The following is an 11,965-nucleotide window of genomic DNA, read 5'->3' on the forward strand; positions in this document are numbered from 1 at the left end:
ATCAACTGTGCACGGACAATGGACCCCTACCAATACCAATTTAGAAAACGCTATCTTATTACACCTGACATGCTTCAATCGACAAGTCAACCCGTTATTTTACCAACAAGGAACCATACAATTGCGCAAACTTAACGAGCCCCCATGTCATGTACAGAGGTCTATTGACCATACAAGATAGTAATCTGGGCAGGTGTTACATGAGCAAAAAACAACCCCCTCAGTAGAAAAATGCTTCTCAAACAGTCCCGGGTAGGCAGATAGTAAACAAAGACGTTTTCAAATGGTAAATAAGGTTTTTATTACATAGTGGGGGTTTCAACCCACGGCCCTTTTCCCAAGGGAAAAGGGGATGTCATCGGTGGGGATTTCAACCCACACACACAAAGGGGAAAAAGGGAATGGAGGACAAACAAGACATATGAATAAAGTGGCAATGGCATACCGCCTACCAACACATATATATATCCAGTTCCACTTGAAGGGAACAATAGCAAAAAGGCAGTAAGGTATCACTCCACACTCAGTGGAAAATAGGCACAAAGGCCAACAAGAGGATACTCACTCAGGTAGAGAAATGGCACCTAGGCCAACAATATATATATATATGCACACAACAGTGGTCTAACCATGGCAACCTCACTCCTCTCTAGTCACCAGCAATTGACTGAGACTGAGGCGCCGAGACGTGTGTGTGCTGTCAGGTATTTGGCTACCCATCCCTCTTGAGCTAATTGCCAATCAGCTGTCATTCATTAGCAATCAGCACTCTTCAGTAGGGATGGGCAGCCCCTGACAGGGAGAGAAGAGACAGCATTAGCTCTCATGTTTACACAGACACACATCATCTACAAAACATAACACATTAAATATACTAACCTGATGTTCAGAAGGTGTCATAAATACAGTAATAATGGTAATGACCAACCCACGTACCCAAGGTACGTCACATGTACGCACAGATATGTGCGTAACCCGTGCGTACAATCATTTTTCTAAGCAAAGTGTGGGACTTATCAATTTGAACTTGTGCTGCACAGCTCGGAGCATGCGTAGCTGGCGCCCGGTGGTAGAATATGTTTACAACGCGGAAATAAGCACTGACTGCGCTCCGTGTAACTCAACTCGTTATTATTTTGCGCATAGATTGCAGAAATACGGGAACGTTTTGATTATATTTAAAAGGCTTTGCCATTGTTAAACGTAATAAGTGGAACCCCGAAGCTGTAAGCAGAATACAAGTCATAATGAACACCCACGATATAGTGTTCTTCCCCCTTCCTATAAGAAAGAATTAAAAACGCATTGCAACGAGAACAGAGGTTATTTGTTGAGTTTATGTGTATACAAAACCCTTGCAATAAATGTGTCTTAAATTAATGAAAAGCATACATGCTCTGGATACAGAGCATATATCGTGTGGGTGATATGACTTGTATTCTGCTTACAGAATTATACGTATTTAGTTTTACAATTTCAAAGCCTTTTAATATCAATCAAAACGTTCCCGTATTTCTGCAATCTATGCGCAAAATAATAACGAGTTGAGTTCTAACAAAGAACGTATTACATGCTGGGTAGGCTGATAAACTATGATATGAATATGAATATGATATGATATAAAGATATACTGGTCCGTCCGAGGATAGTGAGGAGTCGGATAGCCATTAAATGCCATTTGAGAATATAGGCTATTAATGCAGAGCGACGGCCTATAGTCTATAGGGGAGACCGGGGCACAGTGGATCAGAAATCTTATATTTCAGCATGTTTCCTGGCTTGATGACAGCATGGTTCTGGTCTATTGTGGAATTGATAGCAGAATATGTTCTCTATAAAACATGTCTATCATATCCTGCCAACTGCCAAATATGAGATGCTGAGATGGGGTTGAATGTAAAAATATATTTGATCCACTGTGCCCCAGTAACGGGGTACAGTGGATCGCTACCTGGGGCACTGTGAATCAGTCCAAATATTATACATAATTTTTTCACAAACAGCATCTTTATTGTGTGAATGAAGCAAAACTTTCATGTACAAATAAGACATGTCAACAATAGACCCTAACAGATCCACGGAGGATGCCATAGCCCATGTGCTGCACACAGCAGCATCACACCTGGACACGAGGCAGGGGAACTATGTGAGAATGCTGTTCATTGACTACAGCTCAGCATTCAATACCATAGTCCCCTCCAAACTCATAGCCAAGCTCAGGGACCTGGGCTTGAACTATGACCTCTGCCAGTGGGTCTTGGACTTTACATTTACATTTACATTTACATTTAGTCATTTAGCTGACGCTTTTATCCAAAGCGACTTACAAGTTCTGTACGACAAGACAGCAAGAAGGGTACAACTCTATCAGCTGAGTAACAATGTTCATCAAGTGTTGCGTGTTACAGTGTAGGTTAGTTTATTAGGACAAGTGCATGACAGTAAGGTTAGTCAGGGTTAGATTTTTTTTTTTTATCATTTCAGATAGTGGTTGAAGAAGTGAGTCTTTAGTCGACGGCGAAAGATTGGACGGGATTCGGCTGTCCTAACTGGGATGGGTAGTTCATTCCACCATTGTGGGGCAAGGACTGAGAATAGGCGGCTTCTCTTTGATGACCATCCGGGAGCTTGGATAGGAGTAGGTCTGAGGCGGCCAGAAGATGCAGAGCGTAGGGGTCTTGAGGGTGTGTAGTTAGAGACCATTGACCGGAGGTAGGCGGGAGCGGTTCCCTTTGCTGCACGGTATGCTAGGTCGAGGGCCTTGAAGCGGATACGTGCAGCAATGGGGAGCCAGTGCAGGTCCCTAAGAAGTGGGGTGACATGGGCCGACTTCGGTAGGTTTGATATCAGGCGGGCCGCTGCGTTTTGAATGAGTTGAAGAGGCTTGGTGGCAGTGGCAGGGAGGCCAGCTAGCAGTGCGTTGCAGTAGTCGAGGCGGGAGATGACTGTTGATTGGACGAGGAGTTGGGTGGCTTCTTTTGTCAGGAAGGGGCGTATCCTTCTGACGTTGCTCAGGAGGAATCTGCAGGTTCTGGTTGTCGCTGCGATGTGAGCAGAGAAGTTCAACTGGTCGTCAAGGACAACATCAAGGTTCTTGGCGGTCGGGGACGCGGTCACAGCTGCATTCTCGACTGTGATGGAGAGGTCGGTCAGGGGGGAGGATTTGGCCGGCAGGTGGAGCAATTCTGTTTTGCTTAGGTTCAGTTTGAGGTGGTTGGTCGTCATCCAGGCGGAGATGTCGGACAGACAGGCCAAGATCCGCTCAGAGACGTGGATATCTGAGGGAGGGAAGGAGAGGAAGAGTTGAGTATCATCGGCATAACAATGATATGAGAAGCCATGAGACGTGATAATGTTACCCAGTGATTTAGTGTAGAGGGTGAAGAGAAGGGGTCCTAGGACCGAGCCCTGGGGGACACCCGTCCGGAGGGGGCGGGTGGCCGACAGAGTCCCTCTCCATGACACTTGGTAGGAGCGGTCGTTGAGGTATGATGTCAGCCATGTCAGCGCAGATCCAGCCACTCCCATTCCTGCGAGGGCCGTGAGGAGGATCTGATGGTTGACTGTGTCGAAGGCTGCAGATAGATCTAGGAGAATCAGGACAGAGGAGAGGCCTTTCGCTTTTGCTAAGTGAAGTGCCTCTGTGACCGCAATGAGGGCCGTTTCTGTGGAGTGGCCAGTCCGGAAGCCAGACTGATTGGGGTCTAGGAGGTCATTCTGTAAGAGATAAGCAGTACGTTGGTTGGATACAGCACGTTCAAGTGTTTTAGAAAGAAAGGAGAGAAGAGAGACAGGACGATAGTTGGCTATGACGGTGGGGTTCAGGGTTGGATTTTTTATGAGGGGCGTGACTCTGGCTTGTTTTAGGGAGGTGGGGACCACCCCCGAGTTGAGTGAGGAGTTGATGGTTGCAGTTAGGAATGGGAGGATGTCCGGTGCTATGGTCTGGAGGAGTGGGGAGGGTAGCTGGTCCAGCTGGCATGTAGTCGGACGGTTCGACGTTACCAGTGTCAGGGTCTCGGCTTCTGTAATGGGAGAGAAAGATGACAGAGTGAAGGATGAGGTTCTCGATTCAGCGTTTGGAATGGGTGGGGGTTGGGAGAAGGAGCTGCGGATGTTCTCCACTTTTTCCTCAAAGAAGATCGCAAAGTCTTCGGCAGAAAAAGATGAGGGAGGAGTGGGTGGGGGGGGAGTGAGGAGGGAGGACATGGTAGCATGCAGTTTGCGAAGATTCTTGGCAGAGGCCTCGATCCTATGGTGAAAGAAAGAAGCTTTGGCATTAGTAATGATTTTGGAGAATGTTAACAAGAGGTTGTGATATGTGTCGATGTCAGCAGTGAGGCGTGATTTTCTATACTTCCTCTCAGCCGCTCTCAGGACCTGTCTTTGTTCTCTCACTGCATCCGTCAGCCATGGACTGGGTGGGGAACGGCGGGCAGGTTTCTCAACGAGGGGACAGAGCTTGTCAAAGGAGGTTGCAAGGGCTGAGAGGAAGGTGGAGGTTGCCATCTCTGTGGGGAGAGCAGAGAAGGTGTCACTCAAAGGTAGAGCGGATATTATGTCAGAGGAGAGGGTGGAGGGGGATAGGGAGGCCAGGTTACGTCTGAGTGAGACGGTTTGAGTTGGGGTGAAGACCTTTCGGTTAAGCATGAGAGTTAGTGAGAAGGATATGAAGGAATGGTCAGATACATGTAGGGGAGTTACCATGGTGTTAATGATGCTGGAGTTACGGGAAAATATGAGATCCAAGGAGTTGCCTGCTTTGTGGGTGGGAGGCATGGCAGTGGGAGTCAGGTCAAATTGTTGTAGGAGGGAGACCACTGGGACCGACTGAGATGAGTCAGGCAGGTTGAAGTCGCCCAATAGAAGGAGCGGGGTACCATCTTCCGGTAAGGAGCTTAGAAGCATGTCCAGCTCATCTATGAAGTGATCGAGGGGACCTGGAGGGCGATAGAGTGTAACAATGGTGAGATTGAAAGGATTAGAGACAGATATTGCATGATATTCGAGGGAGGAGAGTGACAGTTCTGGGAGTTGTGTTAGGTTTGTAGCCCATGAAGGAGATGTCATGAGGCCAGTGCCTCCACCCCGTCTGGAGGGTCGAGGTGTGTGAGTGAAGTTATAGTTTGTAGATAATGCTGCAGGTGTTGATGAGTTATTGGGAGTTATCCAGGTCTCAGTTAGAGCCAGGAGCTGCAGATTTAGACTATGGGCGTAGGCAGTAATGAAGTCAGCTTTCTTGACTGCTGATTGACAATTCCATAAGCCTCCCCGTACTGTGACAGGTGTATTAGTGGCTGTAGGAGGGTAGGAGAGATTTGCCGGGTTGCTAGCAAACTGGCGTGGATGGGTAGAGTCAGTTCTGGAGGAGCAGATTGTGGATATAGGTATGAGGCACATTGTGGTGTCAAGAGTGGCAGGGAGAAGGTTGTAGGGAGGAAGCGAGATAGTAGGGAAATAGCAGAGTGGGAGGGAAATATAGGATTATGGTGTGCTTATCACTGGGTGGATCGGTGGATCCCTTAGCGGATAACTCCAGGAAAACTCCTCTTTGTCCCTCTTCGTTCCTTGACGCTTCGCTGACGCTAGGCCAGCAAGTCCTTAAATCACTATCACTAATTACTGATGAGTGACACCTGCAGCAAAAGGCCACACCTCCAGTTTCTGTCATCTGGGTGAAACTAATTACAAGCTATTTCCACAACACAATTTAGTCACACACTTCAAAATGATGTACACAGTATTATTCAGTTAAAAGATCCTACCCTCTCTGCTGCTGTCATCAGAATGATTCCAACAGAGAAAAAGCTGGTCTTTAAGCAAAAAAAACGGTCACAAGTGCCCACTTAACTTACAAAAGCCACATGCACAAAGGCCACACCTCCAGTTTCTGTCAGCTGGGTGAAACTAATTACAAACTATTTCCACTACGCAATTTAGTCACACACTTCAAAATGATGTACACAGTATTATTCAGTTAAAAGATCCTACCCTCTCTGCTGCTGTCATCAGAATGATTCCAACAGAGAAAAAGCTGGTCTTTAAGCAAAAAAAACTGTCACAAGTGACCACTTAACTTACAAAAGCCACATGCACAAAGGCCACACCTCCAGTGTCTGTCAGCTGGGTGAAACTAATTACAAACTATTTCCACAACACAATTTAGTCACACAATTCAAAATGATGTACACAGTATTATTCAGTTAAAAGATCCTACCCTCTCTGCTGCTGTCATCAGAATGATTCCAACAGAGAAAAAGCTGGTCTTTAAGCAAAAAAAACTGTCACAAGTGCCCACTTAACTTACAAAAGCCACATGCACAAATGCAGACTTCCTGACGGGCAGACCCCAGGTGGTAAGAGCAGGCAACTGCACCTCCTCATCCATCACGCTCAACATAGGGGCCCCCAGGGCTGTGTTCTGAGCCCCCTCCTCTACTCCCTGTACACACATGACTGCGTGGCACAGCGGAACAACAACACAATCATCAAATTTGCTGATGACACAGTAGTGGTGGGCCTGATCTCTGCCAACGACGAGAGGGCCTACCTGGAAGAGGTAGAGAATCTGTCACAGTGGTGTCAGGAGAACTGCCTCTCCCTGAACGTCAGCAAAACAATAGAGATGATTGTGGACTTCAGGAGGTCGGGGGTCAAGGACTACAGCCCCCTCAGCATCGACGGGGCACCGGTTGAGAGAGTGAACAGTTTCAAGTACCTCAGAGCCCACATATCCGAGGACTTGACATGGACCACACACATTGACAGTGTTGTGAAGAAGGCACGACAACGCCTCTACTTCCTCAGGCGCCTAAGGAAGTTCCAAGTCAGTCAGAAGATCCTTAGGAACTTCTACTCATGTACAATCGAGAGCATCCTGACTGGCAACATCACCTCCTGGTTTGGGAATAGCACTGCACAAAACCGTAGCAGACTACAAAGAGTGACACGTTCAGCCGAACGCACAATTGGAGGGGGGCTTCCCACCCTCCAGAACATTTACAACAAGCGGTGCAGGGGGAAGGCTAAGAGAATCATCAAGGACTCCAGCCACCCGAACAACTGCCTCTTTGAACTGCTGCGGTCAGGCAAGCGATACCGGAGTCTTAAGGCGAGCACAGAAAGACTCAGAAGAAGCTTCTATCCCCAGGCCATCAGGCTGCTCAACGAACAATAAACACTATGCAACAACCATCAAATGCACACAGCACACACATCCACACGCACACACTCACTTTAAACAAACAACTCACTGCAGCACCCACTTTACACACTTTAGAACACCTAAACACACTTTACACTTTATATTTATTGGTAAAGGATTTGCACTACAACTCGTACACCTTACTGTAAATTGTACCTAAATTGTACCTCATCCCATTTCTGCTCTGCACTATATAGTATTGTATATTAGTACATTGCATAGTATATTGTATATTGTATGGTAACTCAGTTACATACACATTTGTTCTGTTCGATTGGCTACCGGGTATAATATGATTTGTACTATAGGCATACAATCTATTTTGTTGTCGGTATTAGGTAGCCTATATGAATTACATATAATAGCAGCCATAGCCTACACTATGCAACAGTAACTTGCCCATATTTAATAACACATGGCACAGCCCTGTGAAGCCCTGCATACAGTGAACCTACTTGATCATTAATCTAGCTGTTGTATCTTTACGCTTATGAAAACATTAAATAATATGTAGGGGAGACCGGGGCACAGTGGATCAAGGGGCACAGTGAATCAGTGGCTATTTATAGAAACTTGTACACAGCAATGCCTTGATGATGTCATCAGTGTGTGCCTCTGGTCAATCCATATCTGAAAATGTGCTTAATTTCCAGGCAACACACTTTTGTGAAGAATTGAAAGGTAATCCCCGTTTTGTACCATCAAATGTAAAATTGCGGGTTTCTTTTGTTTTTGTGATTTAGTATAGATCATCCAGGAATAAGAAACCAAGCACATGTTGGTAATTTGAGGGATATTTAATGAAGAGTTATGAGCATGTGTCCTCTCTGCTGCTAATGGCCATGGATGAAAACATTTCACATGATTGCACATCGGGGCACAGTGGATACATTTTTCAAGTGATTCACTGTGCCCCGGTAAAAGGAGGTTGCTTTGTTTGTTGACTAACGGCAATATTAACTCCTCAATTTAACTATTTTTTATTCCAAATATAACTATATATATATATATATATATATATATATATATATATATATATTATCTGTGCCATACTATTGCGTGCTTTATCTGGTTTCAGAAAAATGGTACTCAACAGAAAACTGGACTCCAGAAAAATTGGGAATACCGACAATGAAAAAATGAGGGTTAGGGTTAGGGTTAAGGGTTAGGGTTAGTGTTAGGGTTAGAGAGCACGCTTTCAGACCCAGATCCAGAACCTCCACAACCAGCCAAAGAACTTCATCGACCTGCACCAGAAATTTCACATGAAGCCCCAGATGACACCGCAACATCTTCAAAGGCACTTGAAGCAGTTGGTTCAACTTCAACAGAATTGAGTAGGCCTATCATCACACCAGAAGAAATCAGCCCTTTTCCAAAGGCACCACCACGCAAAAACAAAGGTGGAAAAAAGAAGGGAAAAACCCTTGTTCTGACAGACACTCCAATCAAAGCTATATATGGAGGGAGACACGTCAAACTCTGATGCGGATGTTCAAATCCGTCACTGCGCCTTTTTCATTCCTATCCTTGACAAAAGTGTAAATGGAGTAAAATCTGTATATGTTTTGTGTCTAAATAAAAACCTTCAACCTTCAACCTTCAACTTCTATTCTGCATCGAACATTGTACATATGTCTATACTGAACACTGTGACCTCTATTTTTACTTCTATTTTACATGCTATACTATTTTATTTCATACTTAACTTGTCTAACACAGTCTCTGGAGCGTAACAGTAAGAAGCATTTTGTATAAAAGTATTCTGTACCTCTGTATAACAACTATTAAAGAAACTTGAAACTTGAAACTAGACATATCAACCAGACCAACAGTTGAAAATACTGAAACAATATGAAATGCTTTGCTAGTAGCCTATGTAAAACCCAGCGTAGTGCTGGGAACTTTTGCACACACATCTGACACATCCTGTACATTTGGGAAAATGAATGTGAATGATACATCATGGTCTCTGACTTCACAAGTCTGTCAAGGTTTACTGATGTACAATGGACCCCTCCTGTCTACATTCCTATCTGTGAACAAGATAATCACGGCAACACCTAACATTGTATTATTTTCATGGTTATAATGAATAAAATGCATCACAAACTAAACACACAACATATTATTCAATATTGAAAACCCTCAGTTGCAGATGCTGAATTGTTTTACAATACCTAGTGCAGCATATTTGAATACAAGGAGAAATTGACTGGAAATATCATATGGCGTGCAACACGTGCTGTGCCACCATGTTGAATGGGGTTGGGCAGCTTTGCTACAACATCTTCAAACAAAACTTCTGATATGTCTTCGATATTTGGGAAAATGAACGTGAATGACTTTTGTTTCTCACGTCGCATAAACTTCACTTCAAATGTGGTTTCATCAGCATCCACAATGCGGCTTTGGACCTGCCCTACATACATTGCATTGGTTTTCTTTGTTGCAAACTTTGTCAACACAAAATCTGTTGCATTCAGAGCATTGCAATCCGGCAATTCTAAGTCCTCTAGTTGGCCATCATCAAGGTCATCATAATCTGATGCGTCATAACAAAGTCTTCTCGCATCAACATCCGCATCAGAGTTTGACGTGTCTCCCTCCATATATAGCTTTGATTGGAGTGTCTGTCAGAACAAGGGTTTTTCCCTTCTTTTTTCCACCTTTGTTTTTGCGTGGTGGTGCCTTTGGAAAAGGGCTGATTTCTTCTGGTGTGATGATAGGCCTACTCGAATTCTGTTGAAGTTCATTTTTTCATTGTCGGTATTCCCAATTTTTCTGGAGTCCAGTTTTCTGTTGCGTACCATTTTTCTGAAACCAGATAAAGCACGCAATAGTATGGCACAGATAATATATATATATATATATAGTTATATTTGGAATAAAAAATAGTTAAATTGAGGAGTTAATATTGCCGTTAGTCAACAAACAAAGCGACCTCCTTTTACCGGGGCACAGTGAATCACTTGAAAAATGTATCCACTGTGCCCCGATGTGCAATCATGTGAAATGTTTTCATCCATGGCCATTAGCAGCAGAGAGGACACATGCTCATAACTCTTCATTAAATATCCCTCAAATTACCAACATGTGCTTGGTTTCTTATTCCTGGATGATCTATACTAAATCACAAAAACAAAAGAAACCCGAAATTTTACATTTGATGGTACACAACGGGGATTACCTTTCAATTCTTCACAAAAGTGTGTTGCCTGGAAATTAAGCACATTTTCAGATATGGATTGACCAGAGGCACACACTGATGACATCATCAAGGCATTGCTGTGTACAAGTTTCTATAAATAGCCACTGATTCACTGTGCCCCTTGATCCACTGTGCCCCGGTCTCCCCTACATATTATTTAATGTTTTCATAAGCGTAAAGATACAACAGCTAGATTAATGATCAAGTAGGTTCACTGTATGCAGGGCTTCGCAGGGCTGTGCCATGTGTTATTAAATATGCGCAAGTTACTGTTGCATAATGTAGGCTATGGCTGCTATTATATGTAATTCATATAGGCTACCTAATACCGACAACAAAATAGATTGTATGCCTATAGTACAAATCATATTATACCCGGTAGCCAATCGAACAGAACAAATAAAGGCATTCATATTCCAGCATGGTTATAATGACACACTAACGCCAAACAGTGGTTAACGAACGGTCTTTATTAGTATTTTAAGCTGTCCAGGCAGAATTGCAGCAATAGTCTTAAGGAGTCTTGATATCTGACATCACCATGTACAAGTCCGCCAGCCTGTTATTTATACCATAACACGGATTGTGTCTTCTTGGTTCCGTGAACAATCTCGCTCGTGGAGTTTCTCATAGTTCGCTCGGGTCAGTCCATTATTTCACATCCCATGGGGGGTGTTTCATGACCATATATGGATAATCATGCATGAGCATTGACGGTAGAACAAAGAGGTATTTATCAACACAGAGGAGCGTAAGACCCGTGTACGCACGGTTGATAAATCCCAATATTTCTGTGCGTACACACATTCTAAATTCTGTGCTTACGTACGAACATAGAACACTTTCTAAGAATTGTTGATAAATGAGGGCCCAGGTTTCTGTGTTGCCCGCAGTGGCGGCTGCTGACCAAATTTCTTGGTGAAGCACAAAATTATTATATTATATTATATTATATATTAAATTATATTTTTAAAACATCCCCAAGGCTGCAACACCCCCATTCCTCCCAGGTGTCAGGCTCCTCATTCGCTTCCATTAATTTTGGGGACCATGTTTAAATATCATACTTATATATTTTTTGTATCTACTCTTTCTCCCATTTTCTATTTTTCTCCCATCCCAATTTCGTATTGTCCAATTCTACACTCCCCTGTCTCGAACGCTGTTAGGCTATGCCTCCCACAAGCCGGCTGCAATGTGGACGAAGCCTTACATCACGTGTCCCCTCCGGTACTCGAGTAAGCAGCCGTCGCATCTTTTCACCTGCACAGCGCGATCTCTCAGCGTCGGGGGGTCTGCGTGGGAGGGACACGCCGCCCCCGTCGCTTACTGATTCTGCTGCGCAGGCGCACGAAGCGACCTGTAGGAGTCACTGTCCACAACGTCCGATCCCCACCCATCAGCTTCCCACCCCCTAATACTGCCAATTGTATTAGTATGAACCACCAGCCAAGCTGATAGCAATGCGGAGAGCTGGGCTCGAACCCAGCGTCTCCTGCATTGGTGGTGAGCGCCTTGCCCACTGCACCACCTAGCCTCCCCTAAATATC

Source organism: Notolepis coatsorum (genome assembly GCF_963971535.1).
Source record: "Notolepis coatsorum genome assembly, chromosome: 7".
In the NCBI taxonomy this organism is placed as follows: domain Eukaryota; kingdom Metazoa; phylum Chordata; class Actinopteri; order Aulopiformes; family Paralepididae; genus Notolepis; species Notolepis coatsorum.